Below are 24,649 nucleotides of genomic sequence, written 5' to 3' on the forward strand. Positions count from 1 at the left end.
CCTTCTGCTTCTTGTGGCAGTTATTGTTTCCTGCTTTGCAAAGTGTCAGGAGGCTGGGTCCCCAAAAAAGGGGGGAGGGGAAAACTTGCTGAAATATTTCTTGGAGATCAGAAATTAATTTATTGTTTTCTTATATTCATTTTCTTCAGAGAGAAGGGGGCCACTTACCTAATTTAAAACCACTGCCCATGATATTAGTGATTACACTTTATATTTACACCTAATAAGAAACTTTACAAGATAGCTATATTACAATTAGATCCTGGCTCAGAGTTTTCCTTTTATTCATTGATGAATGTGTGCAACATTAAAAAGAACTGTGAAAGTGTAACGGTTACAGAATAGAACAGAACAGAATGTGTCTAAGGTTTAATTTTAATTGCATATAACTGTATTTGGATGGACAGCTTAGAGAAAACCACTTAATGATAATCAAATTTCTTAATTACAAGTAGCAATTGACTTGGACAGACATTTGTTGTGCCTATAATCCTATTAAAAGGAGCACTTTGGAAATCCAAGTGTTTTTTTTTTTTTTTTTCCTGCATTGGAAATATCATTTTTCATGACAATGACTTGTAAAGGAAGGAAAGAAAGAAATGGTCATATATGTTAAGTCATGCACTGTTTTATAGAAAAGGCAAAGGAGGCTCAGAGATTAAATAACTTGCCTTCATTCACACAACTATTAAATTACAAAATAAAAATCCATACTTAGTTTTGTACATTTTGAAATCCCATGCTAACTGGTGAAAATAAAAACTGCTTGCAAATAGTCTGTAGGAAATTTGTGAGCTATATATAGTCTGATGTTTGTGTCCCTCTTCAGATTCTAATGCCCAAGGTGCTAAAAACCTAATGCCCAAGGTGATGGTATTAGGTGGGGCCCAAGGTGGGACTTTTGGGAGGTGATTAGGTGATGAGAGTGGAACCCTTACGAATGGGATTAGAGCCCTTTATAAATAAGGCCCCTGAGAACTAGCTTGTTCCATCTGCCATGTGAGGATACGACCAGACCAGAAGTTTGCAACTCTAAAAAGGACCCTCACTGATGCTGGCACTCTGATCTTGGACTTTAGCCTCCAGAACTGTGAGAAATAAATGTCTGTTGTTGATAAGCTATCCAGGCTGTGATATTTTGTTATAGCAGCTTGAACAGGCTAAGACACTGTTTCTATAGATTGATACTGAAGTTGAAATCAGTATGATTGTGGAATAAAAAAGAATACAGTCTATGCTAGAGCTCCTCACTTCACTATGCATTTATGAGATGAAGCTTGTAATGTGTCTTAATATTAGTGAGTGTCACTACCTGTACCTGGTACTACATAAGAAAAAGCACATTAAATGGAAAAGTTCACCCACCTGTATCAATGAGTAACAAACACCTGTTGAGAAATCTATTATGCACAAAGCATTGAGTTTTTTAAAGAAGGTTAAAGAGGCAAGACTAAAAACTGATTAGCTGCAATACATATTTATGCATTGCTTTCTAAGAGAATATTAGTTATATCATAATCTGGAAGAGAATGTTTATAATTTACTCAGTGGCTCAAAGCATACTTTATTTTATATTAAAATATTTTTTAAATGACTTAAAAGTCAAACTGATAATCATAGGATATCAATCTAAAAAGGGATGCAAAGATCATTAATCCAACCACAAATTTATGTAGGAGAAAAAAAAAAAAATCAATGCTAGAGAGTCCAAGTGACTGATGTAACTTATCAATAGGACAAAGGCACAGTGGGGTATACCAAGTGAAATGGTAGGTAAAACTGCCTAATGCAAATTTATATAAATTGTTATTTCTGTTTGTTTCTGTTCCTCTCCCATTCTCTCTGGTTTTGCTCACCTTTTACAGTTTTATTTATTTGAGTTAAATTTGTTTAGCATGCTGAACAAATTTAATTTTGCTCTCATGCACTTTAATGCATGAGAGCAAAAAATTTAATAAATTTTAAAAGACAGAGCAAGACTAGATTATGAGTGTGTGTGATATCAATATTCATACATAAATATCAATATGAATGAACATCAAAAACAAAGCAATATATCAATTGGAACAAGGCCTAAAAAACAGGAATTTCATGACAACATCTGCAACGTTCCAATGATGTAGGTTTCACAAAAAATAGCCAGGTGAGGGAGATTCCAGGTTCTAACAGAATTGGCTTGGTCGATGCAATGTGTGAAAAAGGAAGAATTTCAAATAAATATCTAGATTTCTTTTAAAATTAGAGTGTATAGTAATAATGGGCTTTCATTCCCACACTGCAACAACTGGCTGGACCTAAGTATTAGCTAATCCCATTTAGATGGGGAAGGCTTTTTCCAGTTTCATACAATCTCCCCACCTCCAATTTCTTAATATTTTACTACTGAAGTGCATTACTCATTTATATTACCTATATGATTCTAGACAGTTGAGTATGTAACATCTGATCCAGAGGAAAGTGAACCAAGCTGTAAAAGGTTTTGATATTTTTCTCCCTAATGGTATGGTTACCCTTGAGGTGGAGAGAGATGCAATATACACACTTTAAGCATTTCCCACCCTGCTAGAAAAGGAAAAAACAGAAAACAAAAAATCTTGTCATTAGATGTGACTCTCTTAGCTTGATTTCACTAGATCCTTACTCATCTGACCTCATAGTTCGTATTTTGATAATCAGAGAAAAACATTGTGGTCTTTACTGTATTTATCTCCTTATAAGGAGGAAATGTGTTCAAATTATATTTTTTGGCTATTTCTGGTCTCTGTGAAACTGAATTTTGATGATATATCCATAGTATTATATAGTATTATTTGACTATAATAAGATTTTGCTGATTATGCATACATGTATGTCCAACTCAAATAATATATATATTTCTTATTGTAAATTTAAAAATTGGCAAAGTTGCCATCCATTTCAATGTCTTATGTATTCTTTTAAGTGTGAGTCCTTGTGTCAGGACCTGGTTATATCTGAAGCCCTGGTTACAGGTAAGCATTTACAGTGTAGGGCCCAAACTAATGAATTTTAAATGATAGCACTATTACTTCTAAATATGTCCTAACAGATTCCTACAGCACATACAACAGAGTCAAATCTATTGAAAATGAGACAAAGAATTACCTTTACCTTTTTTTTTTGGGGGGGGGGCGGATCTAGGATGCTATGGTTAATTGACAAAATGCCCCAAATTCTTCCTTGTATGTTCCACCTTTTCAATATGACTATAACTTCTCTCATCGAGAGGTGGAGCCTGTTTTCCACACATGAATGTAGGTTGACTTTTCTATACATTCGGCCAAAAGAATGCTGTAGAATTAATAGTGTGCAATTCTAAGCCTAGAACTCAAGAGGCCTTTCATTCTTCAACTCTCCCTCCAGGAACACTCATTGCCATGGGAATAGGCCAGGCTAGCTTGCTAGAGGTACAAAGGCCATCATCTCAGCCAAGGCCATCCTAGAGCAGGCAGCTTCCAGACAACCCAGTAGCTGAGTGCAAACACCTGAGTAAGCCAAGGGAGCTCGGTCAAGCCCAGCCCAGACTGGCAGAATTGTCCAGGTGACCTGTAGACTCAGAGGGAAAGTGCATTGTTGTTTGAAGCCACTAAGTCAGTAATTTTCAAAGTGTCATCTAGGGTTACCTGGGATCTTCACCACCTTTCTCTGTGGAGCTGCAAGGTCAAAACTACTTTGATAATTATATTAAGACTTTATTTGTCTTTTAATTCTCATTCTGTCAAGAGTCTACAGTGGAGTTTTCCAAAGTCTTCATAATGTTTTATATCAAAACCGTGAATACAGTAGCAGAACTGAGAACCCAACAGCCTCCTACTGAGCCACATATTAAAGAGATTAGCAAAAATGAAAACCAATGCTACCCTTCTCACTAAATTTTGCTCTGCTTAGAAAATGCAGCTATTTTTCATAAAAATACATTATTTATGAGTAATAGGTTTATTGTTAATGTTAAAGGAAATGATAAATATCTTAAAATTTATATTTTAGTTTCTAATACAGTAAATATCAATGTAAAATGCACGTAAACAAACCTCTTTGGAGTCCTCAATAATTTTTAAGAAAGGATCCTGAGAACAAAAAATCTGAGAACTGCTACACATTTCTTATTTATTTAGCATTTCTACATAATGAGAATAGCAGTTTGTTCCTCAAGTAAAAATCACTATGCTTTGTCCCTCATGACATAATTCCCCTAGCACACCGTGCAATTCTAAAGCCTTACGATCCATACCCTGTGGATATATGTACTTTCATTTCTAGAGTAATATTGAGTCATTTTCAGTCTTATCATTTTATATTTTAAAAATGGGACTTATTCCCTTTCTAAAACACATGCAGATCAATATCAGTCTATCTAATTTGTAAGCAAATATTTGCTTGCTGATTTTATACAAAGCAATAATTTCCATGGAACACAGAAATACAGAAGCTGAGAATTTTAACTAAGAGAGCATCCATTCAAGGTTTTGCCAAATTTAGCTTGGGGTTGAAGGTTAAAGAATCCCAGTGGAGTTGTAATAATATGCACTTGGGGAGGTTAAGTTGCTCATAAATTTTATTCTACGAAGATCAAAACTAAGGATTTTGAACTGGGTATGCTTCACTGCTCTAACATTATGTAAAGAAATGAAATAAAAAGTGAGAGATGACTACTCAATTCCTGAGAAGTCCATATTTATAAAAAATGACAGGTAGGTAATATGGGATCAAACATCTGCTGTGATGAAAGGATTATAAAAAGTTAAAATTTTCTGCAGGCTAATACTGCATACTGCAATGCAAGACAGCTCGCTACAATATCTCATATGAAGCTGGATAATTCAACTGTATTTGAATAAAATAGCTTCTTTTGCTTAGTATTTTGTTATTAACTCTTTGATTTAGCTGTAGGTAGTTGAGTAGTGAAAATGCAGGAAGTAGAAAATGTAATTAAAGAGCCCCACCCCTCAATGCATTGAAAGGAAAAATGAACTACATACACTACAAATATTTGGGACAAAACAAATTACTGTGAATTTTAATTGCTACTAGACACTGTTGAAAAATAAAATTTAAAAAGTAAAACAGCTTATGAAAATGAACTCGGTACTGATTGATTGAAATTTATGTTTGAAAATTTCCTCCCTCCCTCAAAAAACAGCTTGTTATAAACTGAATGATTTTGTACTGATATTTTCACATTATCTTAAAAACTCCAGAAAAATAACATGTGTTGTATTTTAAAGTAAAAAATAATAATGGATTTTATATTAAAAAACATAGCACATAGACATTTTAATACTATTTTCTACAAATAAATCTGGCTGATTTAAACCAGTGTGAAAGTGCCAGCCTCCAAAGGGAGTAAACAGAAATTTTTCAAATGTTTATGCTGGAAAATGACGACAACAGCTGTTTTATATACACATCTTTCACGTGAGTAAAGAGAAGAAAAAACTTGTGTACGTGTCCTCTCCAATTTTAGCCACCTTTTCCAACTACCATATGGGTAACTTCATTAGAGATCCCGCATGGGCATTTTATGAATTGCCCTCTTAGTTAAATAGTAAGCATTAATGGTAATTACAAGAATATCAAAAGCAATAAAATTAATACCGTGTGATTTGGGAGTCTAAAAGATTAGAAGAGGAACGAAAATTATGTGTTTTTGTTTTCTTCAAAAGCAGAATCAAACAAAGACTATACTCCTTTTCACTCTTGACAGGGCTTAATATTGTAGTTTAGCAATATTAATGTGATAAAGTCCTTGCTTCAGGGAAGAGAAAGAAGTAACAGAACCATATCAGAATTATGAAGGAAAAGGTTGGAGACTTGTAGAGGTAGAAAATTAGTTTGAATTGAAGTTTTAGCAGAGGTCAACTATTTAAGTTGAGTCAAAAGAGAAAAATCTCACTGCATACACCATCTGTGAAATATAAAGAATTAAGTATTAGCATTTTTAGTAGACTCTAAACACTTTATTATCTGCTTCAAGCCAGTATACTGGATCTATATAGCCAGCGTAAATTCCTGATGAAAGCAACTGAATAAAATTATGTATACAAATGTATGTGCATACTTTTAAAGAATCTTGGATCTGACATGAAAGAAATCTGCAAAGACTAAGATCAAAGTAAAAGCAGGAATCCTAAGAGGTATCACCAAAGCCAGCATACAACATGAGAACTTCTAGAGATCCTCGGAAAGCTTGAGCTTCCCTTTTGACTGCTTCATGAGGATAAAGGGAAAAGTATGGTAGAAGACTTCTTCCATAAAATGAGAAAGAAATCTCATGGGGAAAAAGGGTCTGAAAGGCAATATACAGTCTGGTCCTTAGTGCTGGCTAGAGAAAAAAAAAAAAAAAAAAGAATTCATATTAACAAGTTGGTCCTCATCACAGACCTGAAATCTACATCCATGCTATTTGAAAGCATTTAGTTTAAAAGCAAAGCATTTAGTTTAAAAAATGTCCTGGATTAATAGTGCCCTTGAGTGACTGGTAGAAGCAAATACTTTAAAAATGGAACTCCAAGTCTGGCCTGAAAGAATTTTCATCAATAACATTCCACATGTGTGAGATTATAGTCAAAATCAAAACACACAAGGAAAATAAGATTTCACAAGTGAGAACAAGAAGGAACTGGAAGTGCAATTAGAACCCTGAAAATTAAAATAGAGGCTCAACTGAAAATAAGAACAAGAAAAAGAGACTATTAAATTTGTAAAACACTCAAGTGGAATTTTGTGTCAAGAATTATAAAATTAAAAGAATAAAAAGAGATTAATTTAAAATAAATCACAAATACAGATCAAATCAGTGAATGGGATATAGACTCAAAGAATGTGATATTAAGAAAATATGAAATGATTTGGAAAAAAATTAAGAGACATAAAAGAGAAAAATGGAAAAAGTCACACTAAATGAGGTAATGACCAAGGAGTTCCAGAATTGCTGAAAACATCTATCCTCAGATTCTAGAAAGCCAACAAGTCTAAAGTGGGATACATAAAAATTATACACGTCATAACCAGCTTCAGAACACCAAAGAACAAAGGAAGATTTTAAAAGCAGCCAAAGAGAAATAGCAAATTACCTATGCAGGTATAACAATTAGACAGACAGTTGACTTGCCATTAATAAATGGAATCCAGAAAATAACAGAATAAAATCTTCAATGGTGTCAGAAAAATCTCTGACAATGTAGACTCACAGTTCAGAGAAACTATTTTCCAAGGACTAGAGCAAAATACAAATACATTCAGACAAAGAAAAACTGAGAAATCTTCACTACAGGAAAGTCTAAAAAATATACTTCAAATAAATAGATAAGGTGGAAGTTCTAATAAGAAGGAACAGTGAAAAAATAGTGGTAAATATGTGAGTAAATCTAATATAATATTAATTTATAATACAGTAATAACAATATCTAATTCTTGGAATAATAGAGCAAAAATACCCACAGCATTGATAAAAAAATCTGATGGCTCATGGTAATTAAAATAATCTAATATACTTGTATTTTAGAAGGAAGTTAAAAATATTAACATGCCTCTGTGTGTGTGTGTGTGTGTGTGTGTGTGTGTGTACTCATTTGCTCTGAGAGATATCTTAATTGTATTAGTTGTAATAGTATATTTTATTTTTGTTCTGTCGCTTGTTTTTTTCTTTTAGCATCAATAAAATTTCCAAGTTTTAATAAAAATATCAAGTTACATGCTTTGATAAACTCAGAAATTTCCAATAAACATTCTCTAGAGTTTACAGTAAAAGTAGTATTGTTGAACAAATAGAATGTATGCATATAAAACTAATGAGCAAATACCCTCAATTTAGGCATGCATAACTACCCTAAGACAATTTGACTTATGGAATATCTTTGATAATATATTAAAAAATTTATAGCCTCTCAAACTTCTACTGTGAATGACACCCAATCTCACCTTAAGAAAGAAGTTGTTCACAATCTGTCCTGTGCAGAAAATGTTGATACACTGGAAAAAAGAAAACCCAATATTACTAATACAATCCTCTTGTTTATTATTTATTAAAGGTAAAAAAAAATTATTCTAATTTGTTATTCCCATGCAATCATATTATATTCATATTCACTAGTTTTCTAAATTGAGAGAAAAATATAGAATAAACATTTTAACATAATGCTTTAATATATATATCTCACAGAACAATTCTTTATATTAAGTTAAATTATTCATTAAAAGTAGCCAAATTAAATGTTTGAAGTATATATTATATAATATAAAGATATTTTAACATTATCATATTCCTATAACTTTCTTTGTATCTCTGTATCCAAAAGATTCCTTTTGAAATCTTTCATTAGAAACTCTACTGGTATCAATATACTCCTTGAATAATTAATATTTTTTACTTTAATTTATAACTTAATCAAATTTATAATTTAATTTTTAATTTATAAATTTATGTTTTGGCAGTAGTTTAATAAGTTAAAAATTCTCAAAGGCATAGAATTTTATGTGTCCATCTCTTCAGTTTAGAGAGTTTTATTAGCTTGTAACAGAAGTTCTGGATTAAGCAGTACATTGGGTTGATCAACATGAGCTTGTCTTTTTTATGATAAAAAATGATCAAATTAGTAATTTCATATGGCTCAAGTGTAGATAACTAACTGGCTCACACAACTTAAAAATCTACAGGTAGACCCGACATGTTTTCAACATTCTGCTCTTATGAGGTTGGTTTCATCCTAAGGCTCCCCTTGTGATATTAAGGTAAATGCCACCAGCACTTAGGACTACATCCTCTCTCCTTCTTCTCAGGTAGAAAGAGGGGATATTTACTTAACCATTTTCCCCCAAAAAAATCCTGAGATGTACTCTGGACTTGCAAAATTCAGCCCATAACACTGGCTTAGCTGTGTTATATAAATCCCACCCCTGAAGCCAGAAGAGGAGCCGGTCTCCACAAAACCATATGGATCCCCAAACTAAAGTCTGGCATAACAGAAACGGGGATGGGAGAAGGATGCCACGAACGCAATGGAAATCATTCACTATTTTGTCTCGAAATTTTTTAATGTACTAATAATGAGTCCAGCGAAAGTAGGAAAAATGAGTCCTGGCATAATTCCTGGGACTTCTGGATGACTGATATTTACCGTTTTGGCCCTTTTATTTTTCTTTTTGAGAGGAGAGGATTTCTTAAAAATCCTGTGTCTTTGATTCAGGGTTTTACAAGTAAGAATGATTTAGTATTTACCCATTATACGTACCAGATCTTAAGGTGAAGAACAAAAGCAAAATCCTATTTGGCTGTGATCATGTGTGAACTCCAAATGGGCAGGGGAAAACTGTTTCCAATCAAATGGGACGTCGCCGAAAAAGTGCATGGGCTAGTTTGTTCCATGTTTATCCAAGTTATTGATTTTTCCATCATATATAAAGTCTTACAACATTAAAGAGATTGTTCCTGCTACCACATTATGAATTCATTGCTTGGAACACAGTTTGCTATTGAATGTCTGCCAGATTTTGTTAACAGAGATATTCAGAAGAAAACTGTGCAGCTATAACACAATGAATACATGAAGTCTCTAATAATGTCTTTAAAGTCATGTGCATATTCTTTAAGCAAAGATAGTTTGAGGAATAAATGCATTGTTATTTTGCATTATTTTTCTCCACTAGGCTTAAAAGTACTATTTATATTTTAAACATTTAGTGCTTCTCTGGGCTATTTAGGTACTTCTGAGGAACCAATAATGTTATTTTCTGAAGTTTAATGCTATATAAGGATTTATTGTTTTACACAACGGTTAACTGTGAAAATTCATATGCTCTTGAGGCACAGATTTCTTGGCCTCTCCGGACACCTTCATCAGCTTTTTTCATCTCCACTTAGGTGCGTTGTGGTCAGCTTCTGTGGTCAAAAAGACCCTCACTAGGATTTCTGTAATTCTCTTCTATTTTTTTCATTCTTTTGTAGCTTCCAGGTAAAGCAAGAACAGTTGCAATGGGAGATTGATATTTTAAAATGGTAATAGTCATTTTAGAATTTTCATTTCAAATAAATTCATTTCTCAGTATGGAGCTATTATTATTACAGCTAATTGGTTATACCTTAGCACGGAGAGGGTGGCACCTACAATTATTAGAGCGGGGCAGAAAGGAGGTAGGACTTAAGAGGGTCTAGCTACAGATTCCAAAAAATTTGGTATGCAGAAGGCTATAGTAACAATGAGTTTAATTCTGTGCAAGCTGGTACTTAGCTACTGCAGGGCATTTGGGCTATGGAGTTTGTTTTCAAACTTATGAATAGAATGTATTGATAAAGGCATTCCAGACACTAGAGGTGGTGTTCAGATGATCAGGCAACCATGAAAAACTATTGGGTTTGAAAATATAATAATATCCTTCAAGACAAGGTGTTTCGTAATGGACCTAAGTCTTGAGTCTTTTTACTTACTAGTGATGTGACCTTAAACATACTTCAAGATATGTTTTAACAAAAGATCTGATTTTTTTACAGTGTGTTGACGAATTTTCTAAAAGGCTGATTAACAAAATGGATCTGCTGATTTGTCCTTGTATGTATATCATCAACTGGAGACTTCAACATATACTGTAAACACAGGATCTTAGGAACCCATTAGTGGTTTATAAGGATTGCATTTGGATTTTGTATAATTGTGCATATATACTGAAGAAAAATATCAGGGGTGTACCTGAGAAGAGATGCATGAAACAAGATATTCAATTAAGTAAAGGGTAATTAAGCAAAAATAAATTTCTCTGATTGTATAGTCATATACTTTCTCTTAATAAACATTATTTTGATATAAAAACAAATTTATTAGTATAAGAATTTATTCTATTTAGATAGAGAAATAAAGCGTATGAAAAAAGGATGTTTTACTTTTCTAGTTATTAATATTTAGCATGTTAAATGGCATTTTCAATATGTCTTAAATTCTAATAGATATGATTTAGATGTATTTAGTTTCATTTTTGGGTGTCTTCCTTTTGAGGCATTACTATGAACAATGGTTAGTTTAATATCCTTCTGTTCTTTAGCATGAGTAAAAACATTGTGAATTATGCTACAAATAATGTTAGCATAAAAAATATTATAGAATTTTAAAAATAATTGGTTAATAAAATTATTATTTTCAGCAAATTTCCAATATTTAAACTTTAAATATTCAAATATTTAACATTATAGATACTTAAATTTATATTATATAAATACACATTTATAAATACATATAATTATTCAGGTTGCCATAATAAGAGAATGATAAATTTCTATGATCCTTAAATTTTATAAATGTAAACTTTGTTTCTATATAAAATGAAAATATATGTTGAAAAAATCTCAGGGTAATGGTAATTGACTAAGCATTCTACAAAGAAATAGTAAACCTAAAAATAATTATACATTTTTAATGATCATGGAAGGATTTTATAAATTTAATAGATTTTATAGATTTAATAAATCTCAGCAGGTGAAAAATATCTGTAACAATTACTTTCTGAAGAATACAGAGCCATTCTTTGATGATGTATATTTGAATACACATTCACTAGATCCCTAATTTTTGGATAAATGAATTGCTTTAATCACATAAATGTCAGCTATTATTATATTGTATGTTAAATAATAAGAAATGTGTACTTTCTGTATTATTCTCAAGCAATTTCCTTCATGAGCACATGAGCAGCTTCAAGAATCAAATCGACCACACTACATCACTCAGTGAAATTTACAGCAGATAAGGAACACAAAACATGAGAGAAAATGAAAGAGAGAAAAATTACCTTTCTCAAAAAAAATCTATGCTCATCTGAATCTTAAATCATGTATTCTTTTCCCTTCATATCATTCTTGATGGGACTCTTGCAGAAAAAAAAAAGGGATTAAACTGACTGTGCTTCACTGTCAAGAGAAACCTATGGTCAGGGATATACCTAATTCCTAAAGCTTTCATTATTAATATTTTATGAGTCTCACTGATCTGTCCTATCTAGAAGAAAAATTTATCTTTCATTTGTGCAAGCACTACCTGCTGAGTAATAGATTTCTTCTCTGTAAATTGAGTGGTGAAATGCAAACGGCAGCAAAGGTAAGAAGAGGCAAATTGTTCTTTTACTGGAGTCTGGCTGCACTTTTCTGGAGTTGCAGAATCAGCCAAGCAAAGTGAAAGATCCTTGGGGAACTAGGGAGTGTCATATCCGTTCTAACATACTTTGGCCTACACATGTTACTGCCCACATGTTTAACCTGACTTGTAAATGAGATGATTAGCTACAGTGACTTTTTTTAACTTAAATATTTACAAGTAAGTTTGGTGCCTACAATGTTGGAAAATCACTAGCTCAACCTTGAAAATTTCCTTCATTGTAGATGAAGTGACGAAAAGGCAAATTAATGGTCTTTGAACACTTCAAACTGAAAAAGTAGGATATTTTGCCCCTTGGTTGAGCATGGCTTGCCTTAGCTGAACTAAGGAGGCCATTTAAGTAGGCTAAGAAGCCAACTAAGTAGAGTCATCTGTGACACTGGAGCTGACTATTCCCTGGGCAGTGTTCATCCACAGAAAAGTGAAGTAGAGGAAGAGGGTCCAGGATCCCCTTTCCAGTCAAAAAGATATTGGGTGTCCATTTATTAAGTCCACCTGAGACAGGCTGGGACCTGGGACCCTTTGCTGCAGCGCTGCAGTGCTTGCACCTGGACACACCTCTCCTTGAGCAACAAAATACAAAGAAACTATATGGGACTAAAAATAACTGCATGCGTGCATGCGCAGTTGGGACAAATTCTGGACAAGAGATACAAAAAGACCAAAAAAACCCCAACTGCCACTTCTGAAGAGCTGGGAGCAAAAACAGGGTCAGGAGCAAAAGAAGGGTACTGCGCATGCCCCCTGAACTCAACACCACCAGAGGGGTGGGCAAAACACCTAAGCCACCCCTCTGGCCTGACCCCCGGACACACCCCTACCCTCACCCCAGATAAGGAACAAGCTTGTCCCCCGCAGGGAGCAAACGAGCAAGGGAACCTATTACTTGTTCTTGCTCCCCGGCCCTGCTGCAGCAGAGGCCCCAGTAAAGTCTTGCCTGAATTTCTTGTCTGGCCTCTAGTAAATTTCTATTGGTTGGGAAAGGCCAAGAACCTTGGTCAGTATCATACCTAGACCACAGGTGCATCTAGTTGCACAGGAAGTAGAGTGTGATTCCCACATGTGGTTGAAAAGATAACTTCTGGATAAATGTATTTAGTGTAAAACCAGAAAAAAAATTTCTGGTTTCAAATGAGTATTTTTCTTTGCTAGAGAACATAGAATTCAAAACTATATGAAAAAATTGTTTCTTTTCTTCAGAGCTGTTATCTCAATTTTTAATTATATATTAACTAGTGTAATTATTTAACATCTTTCTAATCTCTTAGAACATAAATTGGACCCTGTTTATTTTGGCACACAATTGTATCCCGTGTCTTGTACACCATTGGCAAGCAGTAGGTATTCAACCAGTTTTTGGTAAAAAATGTGCATATTTTAAATTTTCATCAATGTTTACTAGCATGTTCTATATAATAATAATGTTTGTGGTAAGAGTGATGATTTATTCAAACTACAGCTACTGATCATAAATTTACATAAAGCACTGTGTTAGAAATGGGGTGATACTAGAATGTTTAAGATTAATTCCTGGGCCTCAAAGAGTTGACCATCTAGTTGCGAGAATAAGCATATGTGTAGAGATTATACAAAATGTGAAATATTAAGTGACAAGAGAACATATTAGTTGTAATTGTACATAGATATTAGATAAACAGAAATGAAAGGACATCTTGATAAGGAGAACTACATGAGTAAATACATTGGAATCAAAGGAATATAAATCACAAACCATGAATTATGTTGCTAAGAATGATATAGCTTAGAACGACTGACAAGAGAACACTACCCCTGTCTATAAGAACCATCTAAACCCAGTTCTTTCATTGATTTGTGTATTTAATTTTTGTAGTAGAAACACACATGATTCCCATGAACTGAAAGGATCTACATTCGACACTCACTAATATAATATTACCAGAACTACATGAATATTTCTTTTCTCACACTCTAGCTGGCTGCTGTATCCTTTCAAACTTTTTAAATCTTTGCCAACCTAAAATGTTTGGGGGTAGAGGGGGAATGGCCTCTTGTTTTCATTTGATCTTTACTTGGGATTTATGTACCTTTTCATATCTTTATTCTTTCTTCTCTAAACATCAGTGCTTTTCTCATTCCTCCTTTTCCAATTTGTTTGCCTAAATCCTGGGCATCCTCACCCAGGCTAGACAAATGGAGTGAAGTAGATAATAATTTTTAGAGAAAAGTAGCCATTTGTAGATATTTCCTACTAAGCAAAATGGTTGTTAGGTGTTGCTTATCAATGGGTTTGCTATACTAGTCACTAGTCACTAGTCACTAGTTTCAACAAATATTTTCTTTTTCTTTAAAATTTTCTCAGGCATACTTCTGGAAATTTTTAATTAATTCAGAACTCATTTAAGCCTTTGTTTTGGCAATAACTCACTAGCTCTGTTATTCTATATCTATTCTTAAAATTGATGTCAATTTGTGAAAACTATTATTTTAACCAAAAAAGTATGCAGTATATGAAATGAGTAATCTATTTAAAAAATAATATAAAAATTCAAAGTTAAATAAGAAAATACAACATGTTACATACCCTGAGAAAACCATAATTCAAAAAGAGTCATGTACCACAATGTTCACTGCATCTCTATTTACAATAGCCAGGACATGGAAGCAACCTAAGTGTCCATCGACAGATGAATGGATAAAGAAGATGTGGCACATATATACAATGGAATATTACTCAGCCATAAAAAGAAACGAAATTGAGTTATTTGTAGTGAGGTGGATGGACCTAGAGTCTGTCATACAGAGTGAAGTAAGTCAGAAAGAGAAAAACAAATACAGTATGCTAACACATATATATGGAATCTAAGAAAAAAAAAAGAAAAGGTCATGAAGAACCTAGGGGCAAGATGGGAATAAAGACACAGACCTACTAGAGAATGGACGTGAGGATACGGGGAGGGGGAAGGGTAAGCTTGGAGAAAGTGAGAGAGTGGCATGGACATATATACACTACCAAACGTAAAATAGATAGCTAGTGGGAAGCAGCCGCATAGCACAGGGAGATCAGCTCAGTGCTTTGTGACCACCTAGAGGGGTGGGATAGGGAGAGTGAGAGGGAGGGACACGCAAGAGGGAAGAGATATGGGAACATATGTACATGTATAACTGATTCACTTTGTTATAAAGCAGAAACTAACACACCATTGTAAAGCAATTATACTCCAATAAAGATGTTAAAAAAAAAAAAAGAATGGAATAATCCCATTTGCATCAACATGGATGGACCTAGACATTATCATACTAAGTGAAGTAAGTCAGACAGAGAAAGACAAATATCCTATGATATCACGCATATGTGGAATCTAAAAAAAAAAAAAAAAAAAAAAAAAAAAAGATACAAATGAACTTATTTACAAAACAGAAACAGACCACAGAATTCAAAAACAAACGTATGGTTACCAGAGGGGAAACATGGTGGGGCGGGGGGGATAAATTAGGAGTTAGGAGTTTGGGATTAACATTTACATGCTACTATATATTTATAAAATAGATAATCAACAAGGACCTACTGCATAGCACAGGGAACTCTACTCAATATTCTGTAATAACCTATATGGGAAAAGAATCTAAAAAAGAATGGATATATGTTTATGTATAACTGAATCACATTGCTGTACACCTGAAGCTAACACAACATTGTAAATCAACTCTACTCCAATATAAAATAAAAATTAAATTAAAAAAATAGAATGTCATTTACATTCCCTAAACCTTGAAAATTCTCTAAATTTGCTAATTTCGTAGTAACATATTTCTGAAACTATGTAAACTTTGTTCATATCCATGAGTATTATTTGATGGCCTTTGTATAGATATAACCTACTGGTAATTCCCACATTCTACTCTTCTTTTATTCAAAGCATCAGTTATCTGGATTTAGTTTTTAAACTTCTTCACCTTTTTTCCTTTATCATCTCTTTCATTTACACTAATACATGGCTTTTTTTTAGGGTCACATTTTACTACATAATAGAATTCTTTTGTTTCTTGCTTATTGATTCCTTTTTCTTGTTTTTTAACCACTTCACAATAATTATATCTTCTTTAAAGACTAGTGGAACTTTTTTTAAAAGATAAGTTGAAGTATAAAAACTGGTGGTTTGGCTGCGTGTATTCCCCTAGTGACTCCTTTTTGTGTATCATCTTAAAGCCTTTAAAATGTGTGTAAAAAATCACAACATGATGTGGACTTTCACAGTTTTTCAATTACTACTGAAAAACCAGGAATGTTAAATTCACAAATGCCAAAGAGTAATCATATAGTCAAGTTCAGGAGAAGGGCAGGGAGTTCATTGGCGAATCTGGGTTGGAGGAAAGGGGAATAATGTCTGTTCACTATTCTTTTGTGACACAATGGCACATAACAATGACATTGGGGAAAAGTTGTGGATTAAGGAAAACATCTTCTCACTGAAACTTTTGGAGCTCTTTTCCCAAGCATTCAGGCTCCAGGTAATGTCCCTGTTTGCACAGCAGCTACCCTTCTGGTTTTTCAGTATATCCCTAACTAAATGGTGTCTATTGTCTCTTCCAGTCAATTAGATAAGTGAATCAGATAACTCTGCTGCCAAAATAATGTCTTAAATGCAGCTGCAGTCAGACCACTCTACACTTTGATCCCTGTATTGTTTTCTCATTGTCTGTTTGGTTAAATAAATTTCTTTGCCATGTATTTTATTCACACCAAGCATCTTATGCCTCAGCCACAGTGGACTACCTGCCATTTTTCAAACACATTTCATATGAACTTTCAAGCTTCAGTGCTTTTGAACATATATTCCATCTTCCTAGAACAAAATCCTGATCAAATGTCACTTTTTTTAGAAGGTCTGTAACCTCTGCAGCAATGTTGGTCATCCTTTTCTTGAGACTATAATTAGAGGATGAACTACATCTTACTGCAATCTTTCTGTGAAAGTCTGTAACTTCCCAATGCTGTAAGCTCAAGGACAGAAATTATATTATGTCATCTTTGTGTTTGGAATATAATAGATATTGAATAATGGATAAATGACTAATATAATCAATTTATATGACATTTTCCCACTAACTGGAGCTTCTCAGGGAAAATAACACAAGATTTCTCTAGCAGACAGAATTTTGAATTCTATGCACTGCTATTTGAGGAGGTATTTTTGATTTGGCAGTTCTTTCCGGACCTCATAATAATAGATTATCATAGATTTACTTAAATTTAAGGGCTTTTAAAATCTGATTTTAACCTACATTGCCTCACTTCTTTGCTTAGTCATTAACTAAACTTTACCTTAGATAGATATTTTTATAAGAGAAAAAAATGTTATAAATGAAAATCCACACTTAATTAACAATGGGTATTTTTTATATCTATACATTTTAGTTATTAATATGATGTTGGGGCCTAAATTATCTAGAAAGTAATATTCCTTCAAATTAACTGACACACATAAATGCTATAATAAATCTGCTAGAAAGATAGTGCAAAATAAAAAGCCTCATCAGAAAGATGACAGCTCTCTTTCGAATAGCTCTTTTGAGTAGTTTGTGTAAAGAGTATGAATGCTCCCAAAATCTATAAAAATATTTTGTATCATGACAAATAAAATATTCAAACTATTCTCATAACCTCTTTTACAAGAAAAATAAACTTAACAGTCTACTAATAGTGATAAATATTTTCCCCAGTAGTTTATTCAATAAGGCTTACAATTAAATTATACTTAAAAATTTACAGTGTTTTAAATTTGAAAATGCTTCAAATATATTACTGTCATGGATTCTTAAAACAGTCTTATAAAGTAAGCTCAACAATTTTTGGTATTATCTTTATCTTTTATATTAGAAAACTGAGACCACAAGAGATTTGGTAATTTCCTCAAGGAAACATATACAAATTATCTTCTAGATTTGAATTAAAATTAATCCATGATATATTATGTGGATAAATGTCTCTCTGACATTTTTTACTTGGTCTGTCCATGATTTTAATAAAAAGGTAAGAGTTTATTCAACTCTAACAGATATATCTAAATGTCTAATTTAATATTTTATTTATCTTTTAGATGTAAAAAACATATTCAATTTTCAAGTTTGCCCTCAAATTCTTCCCAATTCCAATTTCATTAGTGGACAGTCTTAAGTTTATACAAAGCATTTAGAGAGATATCCACATTTCTAGGAAAAGCATTGAATTTAAAGAATATAATATTTTACACAAACATTGCATTCAATTCATATGCCAGAGCATTCCATTTTCCTGGAAGATCGAACATCTCCCCTTAATGTTCACACTAGTGCCTCCTTTGTGTTCTATTCATCCCTTTGTTCACATTTGTTCACCCCGTTGTTGATTTCTTCTGCCTTCAAAAGGAACCACAGTTCTACTGACCAGCTGGGCTAAAACCAGTGTTTCTAGTGTCCATTCCGCTGGTTGGAAACAGCTGTCTCCTCTGTTCTCTTGTGGCTGCAGACATTCCCTGCCCACCCTAACCCTCCCCCGGGGATATATCCATTCTGGAAGGGCGGACATAGGATAGTTCAAGCGCCAGTGTGATGTGGCCTGTATATCTGATAAAGGCTATTCTACCTAGACTGTGGTAGCCAGATACGTTTACTTTTCTGACACAAAACCAGTGTCAGAACACTGTGGTTCTGATTACCATGAACTAAAATGACAAAGATTCTGTCCTTTTGGTTCTTGCCTCTCTCACTTGACAAGCGCTATGTCTTAAGAGTACCAGAGCATCAACCTCTGAACAGGAGTCTAACGCTTGTGGAGTAAGCCATCACTCCCACACCATCCACCTTATGATGCATATCAGCATACTGAAACTGATCAGAGAAGTGGGAGACAGCAGTCTTACTCAGAATGGAAACAGAAATAAAGCAGGAGGCAAGAGAATGGACACAAAGCACTGTTTTTTGAAAACTTCTTTGTTCTCAATTTCCTAGAGGTAGAGAGGGAAACATGCAAATATGGCTATCAACTAAAACAAGACCTACAGCTTCAGTTTTTCCAAAGGAAGTAGAGATCTCTGGAGATGACAAACCTATCTGAGGCTCAAGGCCTCTAATCCTCTTTTTTTGATACACTGGGGGAGGCCTCTAGACAGATAGCCCTCTTTGAGGTTGTCATGTCACTCAAAGAATAAAGAATTGTTTTTCCCTAATAGTATTTTCCCAGAGGCTCCACATCTTTTTTTGTTTTTTTGTTTGTTTTTTTTTAATGAATAAAAATTATTTAGGTAAAGTTCAGGAAACTTTCACAATTGTCTTATAAATTTTTAGGAAACATATATGGCTTATTAAAGTTTCAAAATGATCTATAATAGTCGTTTAACTCCTCATGTAAAATGTCTATTATAGCTTTTGTTATGATTGGCTATTTAATCATATCAGAATACAACATTTACCAATCTAGAGAGTCCATTAAATTGGAAATAATTTGTTCAAATAATTTAAGACATCACTTTTAACTATGAAATTATATTCTAAGAATTATAATTTTATCAAGTCTCAAATTGTGCTATTATCTAAAAACACTTAATTCATAGCCAGTAAAGCAAAAGAAAGAAGATGCAAAATGATAGAAACATTTCTTCCTCAGATTCTGTATCTTCAGAAAATTCATGTGAAGAATTCAGTCCAACAGGGGACTCCTTTGAGGAAATGACTGTAGGTAGTGAATTCTGGGTTTGAACAAGGCTGACAAGGGAATGTCTTAGAGGACAAACTTTACCAGTGCTGCTGGGGCATGGGGCTGGCCAGCAAAATCCCCCTGTAGAAAGTAATCGGAGGTGGAGGGCAGTTTTCATACACTTTCTGGAGGAAGGTGGGGGGGAGGAAGGAGGACATCCTCTCATCAGTTTCCCCCGTTGTTCATTCCCGCTATGGGCCTCCAACTTTGTGATGGTGTAGAGCAAGAGAGCTTGGGCCAGGTGCTTTGCTTTCAAGTAAAGAGATCCATAGTGAAAATGCAAATTGCCAAAAGCATCTTTAGCATGCTAAAGTTCCACTGGACTTCATTTTTAAGGATACTGGATCATCTGTTCCATGGGCAGAAGGCATGTAATAGATTATGAGTCCTCCTGGTCCAGGTTGATGATCAGAGACAAAAGCAGGAGTGAACTTTCTTGCCATACAGAGTAAGAGCGGAAGCGGAAGCGGAAGTGCCAGCTGGTCAACAGTGGACGTAGATCCTAGAGCCACAAGTCCTCTCAGCTAATGTCTCTTACTAGCAACTCAGAGGATTCCCTGGTCCTTTCGGCCTCTGCCAAACACCAAAATTGGATTGCCTCTCTAAAATTTCAAATTTAACATCCACTTCAGTTAATTTTGGTCTACTCTGTGTGTTCTTTGAAGTCATTGGCATTTCTCAGACCAGCCTGTGTTATTGACCACATATCATATATTTTCTTATAAGGGGCAACAATGCAGATTTTTTATTTTTTAATTGTCTTTTTGTTTTTTTATTTTTTATTTTTTAATTTTTGGGGGCTGAATGTGTCAAGTTTAATAACTATTAAGTAAAATAATGTATCTTAAATTCTTTTTTTTAAGGTACCCTTTATTCTTTTATTTTCTTAACATCTTTATTGGAGTATAATTGCTTTACAATGGTGTGTTAGTTTCTACTTTATAACAAAGTGAATTAGCTATACATATACATATATCCCCATATCTCCTCCCTCTTGTGTCTCCCTCCTATCCTCCCTATCCCACCCCTCTAGGTGGTCACAAAGCAACAAGCTGATCTCCCTGTGCTATGCAGCTGCTTCCCACTAGCTATCTATTTTACATTTGGTAGTGTATATATGTCCATGCCACTCTCTCACTTCGTCCCAGCTTACCCTTCCCCCTCCCCGTGTCCTCAAGTCCATTCTCTACGTCTGCATCTTTATTCCTGTCCTGCCCCTAGGTTCTTCAGAACCATCTTTTTTTTTTTTTTTTAGATTCCATATATATGTGTTAGCATATGGCATTTGTTTTTCTCTTTCTGACTTACTTCACTCTGTATGACAGTCTCTAGGTCCATCCACCTCACTATAATTGTCCTTTTATTGAAGTATAGTTGATTTACAATATTATATTAGTTTCAGGTGTACAACATAGTGATTCAATATTTTTATGGAGTATACTCCATTTAAAGTTATTATAAAATATTGGCTATATTCTCTGTGCTGAACAATATACATTTGTAGCTTATTTATTTTATGGCTAGGAGTTTGTATCTCTTAATTCCCTACCCCTATTTTGCCCCTCCTCACTTCCCTCTCCCCAGTGGCAACCACTAGTTTGTTTTCTGTATCTATGAGTCTGTTTCTGTTGTGTTATAGTCATTGTTTGTTTTATTACAATGCAGATTTTTAAGAAACAAATTATTCTTTGCTCTTTTCTTTAAGTTTTAGTTTAATTTTTTGGTAGGTATTCTACTCTTTGGGCTTATGGTTCCTGTTTCTGTCTGCTTTGCAACATCATTATTCCTCTCTCTAAGCCATTCGTTCCCACTACAGTTAGTTTACTGGGGAAGTCATTTCTGTTGTTGTTGTTGTGTGTTAGTTAATTAGTTTTTTTTTTTTTTTCATTTATTGATATAGTTCAGTCATTAATGTAAATTTCTGATGAAGCTTTTGAACCTCACTTTCAATCTCTGCATTTTCTGATTCCAAGGATTCATTCTTGTTTTGCAGAGTTGTGACATAAACCATAATTATTTCTTTTATCTCCTCCAATTTATATATATGTGTGTGTGTATATATATATATATATATATATATATATATATATATATATACACACACACATATAAATTTATACACACACACACTCCCAGGAAAAGCCTGCTCCTTCTTCTGTCTGTTTGGCCTGAGCCAATCTAATCTGTAGTTGAGCTGGGTATCTGGGATTTGTGGATTACTGAGGTATTCTTTTTACTATTTTAGCTTTCCATGCCTCTGACAATCTCTCTCCAGTTTGCTACCCTGCACCCAACCAGTTATAGCAGTACAGTGGATGAAAGGCCTGTAGGCCTTGTGTGAGCTTTCTTAGCTCTCCTCCCTTGCCCCAATCTTTGTTAGGCCATGGCCTTGCAGTTGGTAAAGCTCCTCTGTGGTCAATGCTACAGAACTGATTTGTGATGGAGATGCTTTGGAATTCTAATTCATTGCTTCAACCCACCTGTGACCATTAATAGCTTGTTAAAAATTGTGATAGTTCCTCCTTATTCTTGTCTAAGGCAAACAGTTTCCTTCTGCTGCAGTACCCTTAGGGATGAAAAAAATCATGAGATTCTTTTGCTCTGGGAAAGGCCCTTTCTTTTCTGGAATTTGGTCATTTAATTTTGTATCTTCAGTTCTCTGAGGAGTTAAAAATATATGACTTTTTAGCTTATCTGGCTTATCCTCAAGTATTCTTTTAATAAGCATCTCCTCATAAACTCTTTTTCTTGATTAGGACAACTCTACCTACAAAAATATTGATTCAAGTCAAAGATGAGATAATATAGATTTACTTCTCAAATACTTAAACCACCATCAATGCTGATCCTTCCACAAGTGACTGGGTCAATAACAGCACTCCAAATTATTAAATAATCAGAGCATATGTATGAGTCTTAGATTTTACTTAGTCTATTTATCTAAAACCTAATACCTGTAAAGTGGAAAAGTCTCCAGTCTTAATATTCCACATATAATATAGCACTGAGGGGAAAGTGAACAGTGTAAGCTATGGGAGGTTGAGTAAACAGATGAATCTATACCATATTCTCAATCCTAACTGATGTCTACTCTATTTTTCCAGTCCTTGAGGCCACTTAGAGTTCAACTTCATCTTACAATCAATATCCAATTTATCAGGAAATCCTGCTGGCCCCCATCTTTAATATTTATCCATAATATAACCATGACTCACTAAAACTACTGCTATCACCTTGGTTCAAGTTACTATGATTTCTTACCTGGATTTAACTAATATGCTTTTAACTCATCTCCATTCTTCCACTCTTGCAACCTTGCCTCCTTGCCCACCCCCAACATACTCTAACTAGAGTAACTAGAGGAACCTTATTAAAATAAAAATCAGATAACCTCATTTCTCTACACAAACCTTACACTATCTCCTCATTTCTTTTGAAATGAATGCCAGTTACAATGATCTAAAAAGGTCCTCATTGGTTTCTTATTCCTGCCCTCTTCTTTCAGCAACAGCCATACTGCCTTCCTTGTTCTTTGCATACGCTGTGAGCCTCCTGATGTAGGAGGACTTGGCACTCGATGTTCCAATTTTCTTTTTAAAATCTCTCCCCCTAAATATTCCCATAGGTCTAACACTTACCCTCCTTCAAGTCACTGTTCAGACAAAGCCTTCTCAATGAGGTCTATCCTAACCATTAAACTCCAAGTTTCTTCCTCCAAACAGGCATTCTAAAACCCCTCACCTTGTCCTATATTTTAAAAATATTCTATAGCATTTATGACCTTCTAATATACTATATAACTTACTTGTTTATTTTTTATTATATGTCTTCTTAGACTAGATTGCAAACGTTACAAGAACAGAATTTTTTCTCTGATAGTTTGAAAGTATTTGATAAATAATAGATATAGTAAATATATGTTGAAAGAATGAATCCAAATGAGGGAAAAAGCTAGTCAACCAGTCTATTTCTTGTGCATAGATTCAATCAAAATATTTAACAACAGATATTTTTTCCCCAAATTTCAACTTTAGTTTAAGTTTATGGTTTTTAGATAAATTTCCTTAATAATATTTATTTGTAAAAATAGCAATATAGTTTTTAAAGGTTATAGTGTCCTCTCTATAACCTTTATATAGAGAGGTCTATATATAGAGACTCTCTTCTATAGTCCTACAGGAAACCAGGGCTCAGAAGGAAGACCTCACAAGACAGAAGAGGTTTAATCAGAAAAATATAGGATGGAGTAGCACTGTTTTTTTTTCTGAGAAGAGGAGATTCATGTCACTCCAGTGACGTGAATAGGTGCAACTCTTTGACTGACAAGAATAGCAATTGTATATTGATATCTAGTCAAATCCTGGCATGGAGATGGTACTTGATAAATATTTTCGCAAATGAATGGGATTAGGAGGGATTCACTCAAGGTAATAAAAGAGCACAGATACAACCGTATTGTCTCATAATTATAAAGGACCCAAGAGACTATCTCTCCTATTACTCCATTTAAGAATTTTGCCTAAGTATAACCAACAACAAGGAAAAGGTGAGGAAATCATAGCTAACTTGCTGAGAGGTCAGGTAGCTGTTTCAAATGCTAGACTACAAAAGCAAAAGGAAAAAGTTAAACCGTGACTAAAGAGTGGTACATTCAGCAGTCTCCTCTTGAAAATATCTAAGGATACCCAATGGTCATCTTTAGATATCACTATATAGCATGGTCTTGTCTGATGGGAGGATGGGGTTTGAAATGAGGGTTAGAATATAAAGGCAGCAAGAA

At 34.0% G+C, this 24,649-nt stretch overlaps 1 protein-coding gene across 10 annotated transcripts in view; it reads right to left on the bottom strand.

The window, feature by feature from the left end:
- MGAT4C (MGAT4 family member C) overlaps nt 1–24,649 on the bottom strand; it is a 605,093-nt gene that overhangs the window by 46,981 nt on the left and 533,463 nt on the right. For 9 of the 10 annotated variants that reach the window (XM_082351817.1, XM_082351824.1, XM_082351819.1 and 6 more), the window contains one exon: nt 7,939–7,989. The exons of the other annotated variant lie outside the window; for it this stretch is intronic. The gene's annotated coding sequence lies outside the window, so the exon portion shown is untranslated. The remainder of the gene's footprint in view (nt 1–7,938; nt 7,990–24,649) is intronic. 10 annotated transcript variants of the gene reach the window in all.

This window comes from Balaenoptera borealis, assembly GCF_965194805.1.
Source record: "Balaenoptera borealis genome assembly, chromosome: 13".
In the NCBI taxonomy this organism is placed as follows: domain Eukaryota; kingdom Metazoa; phylum Chordata; class Mammalia; order Artiodactyla; family Balaenopteridae; genus Balaenoptera; species Balaenoptera borealis.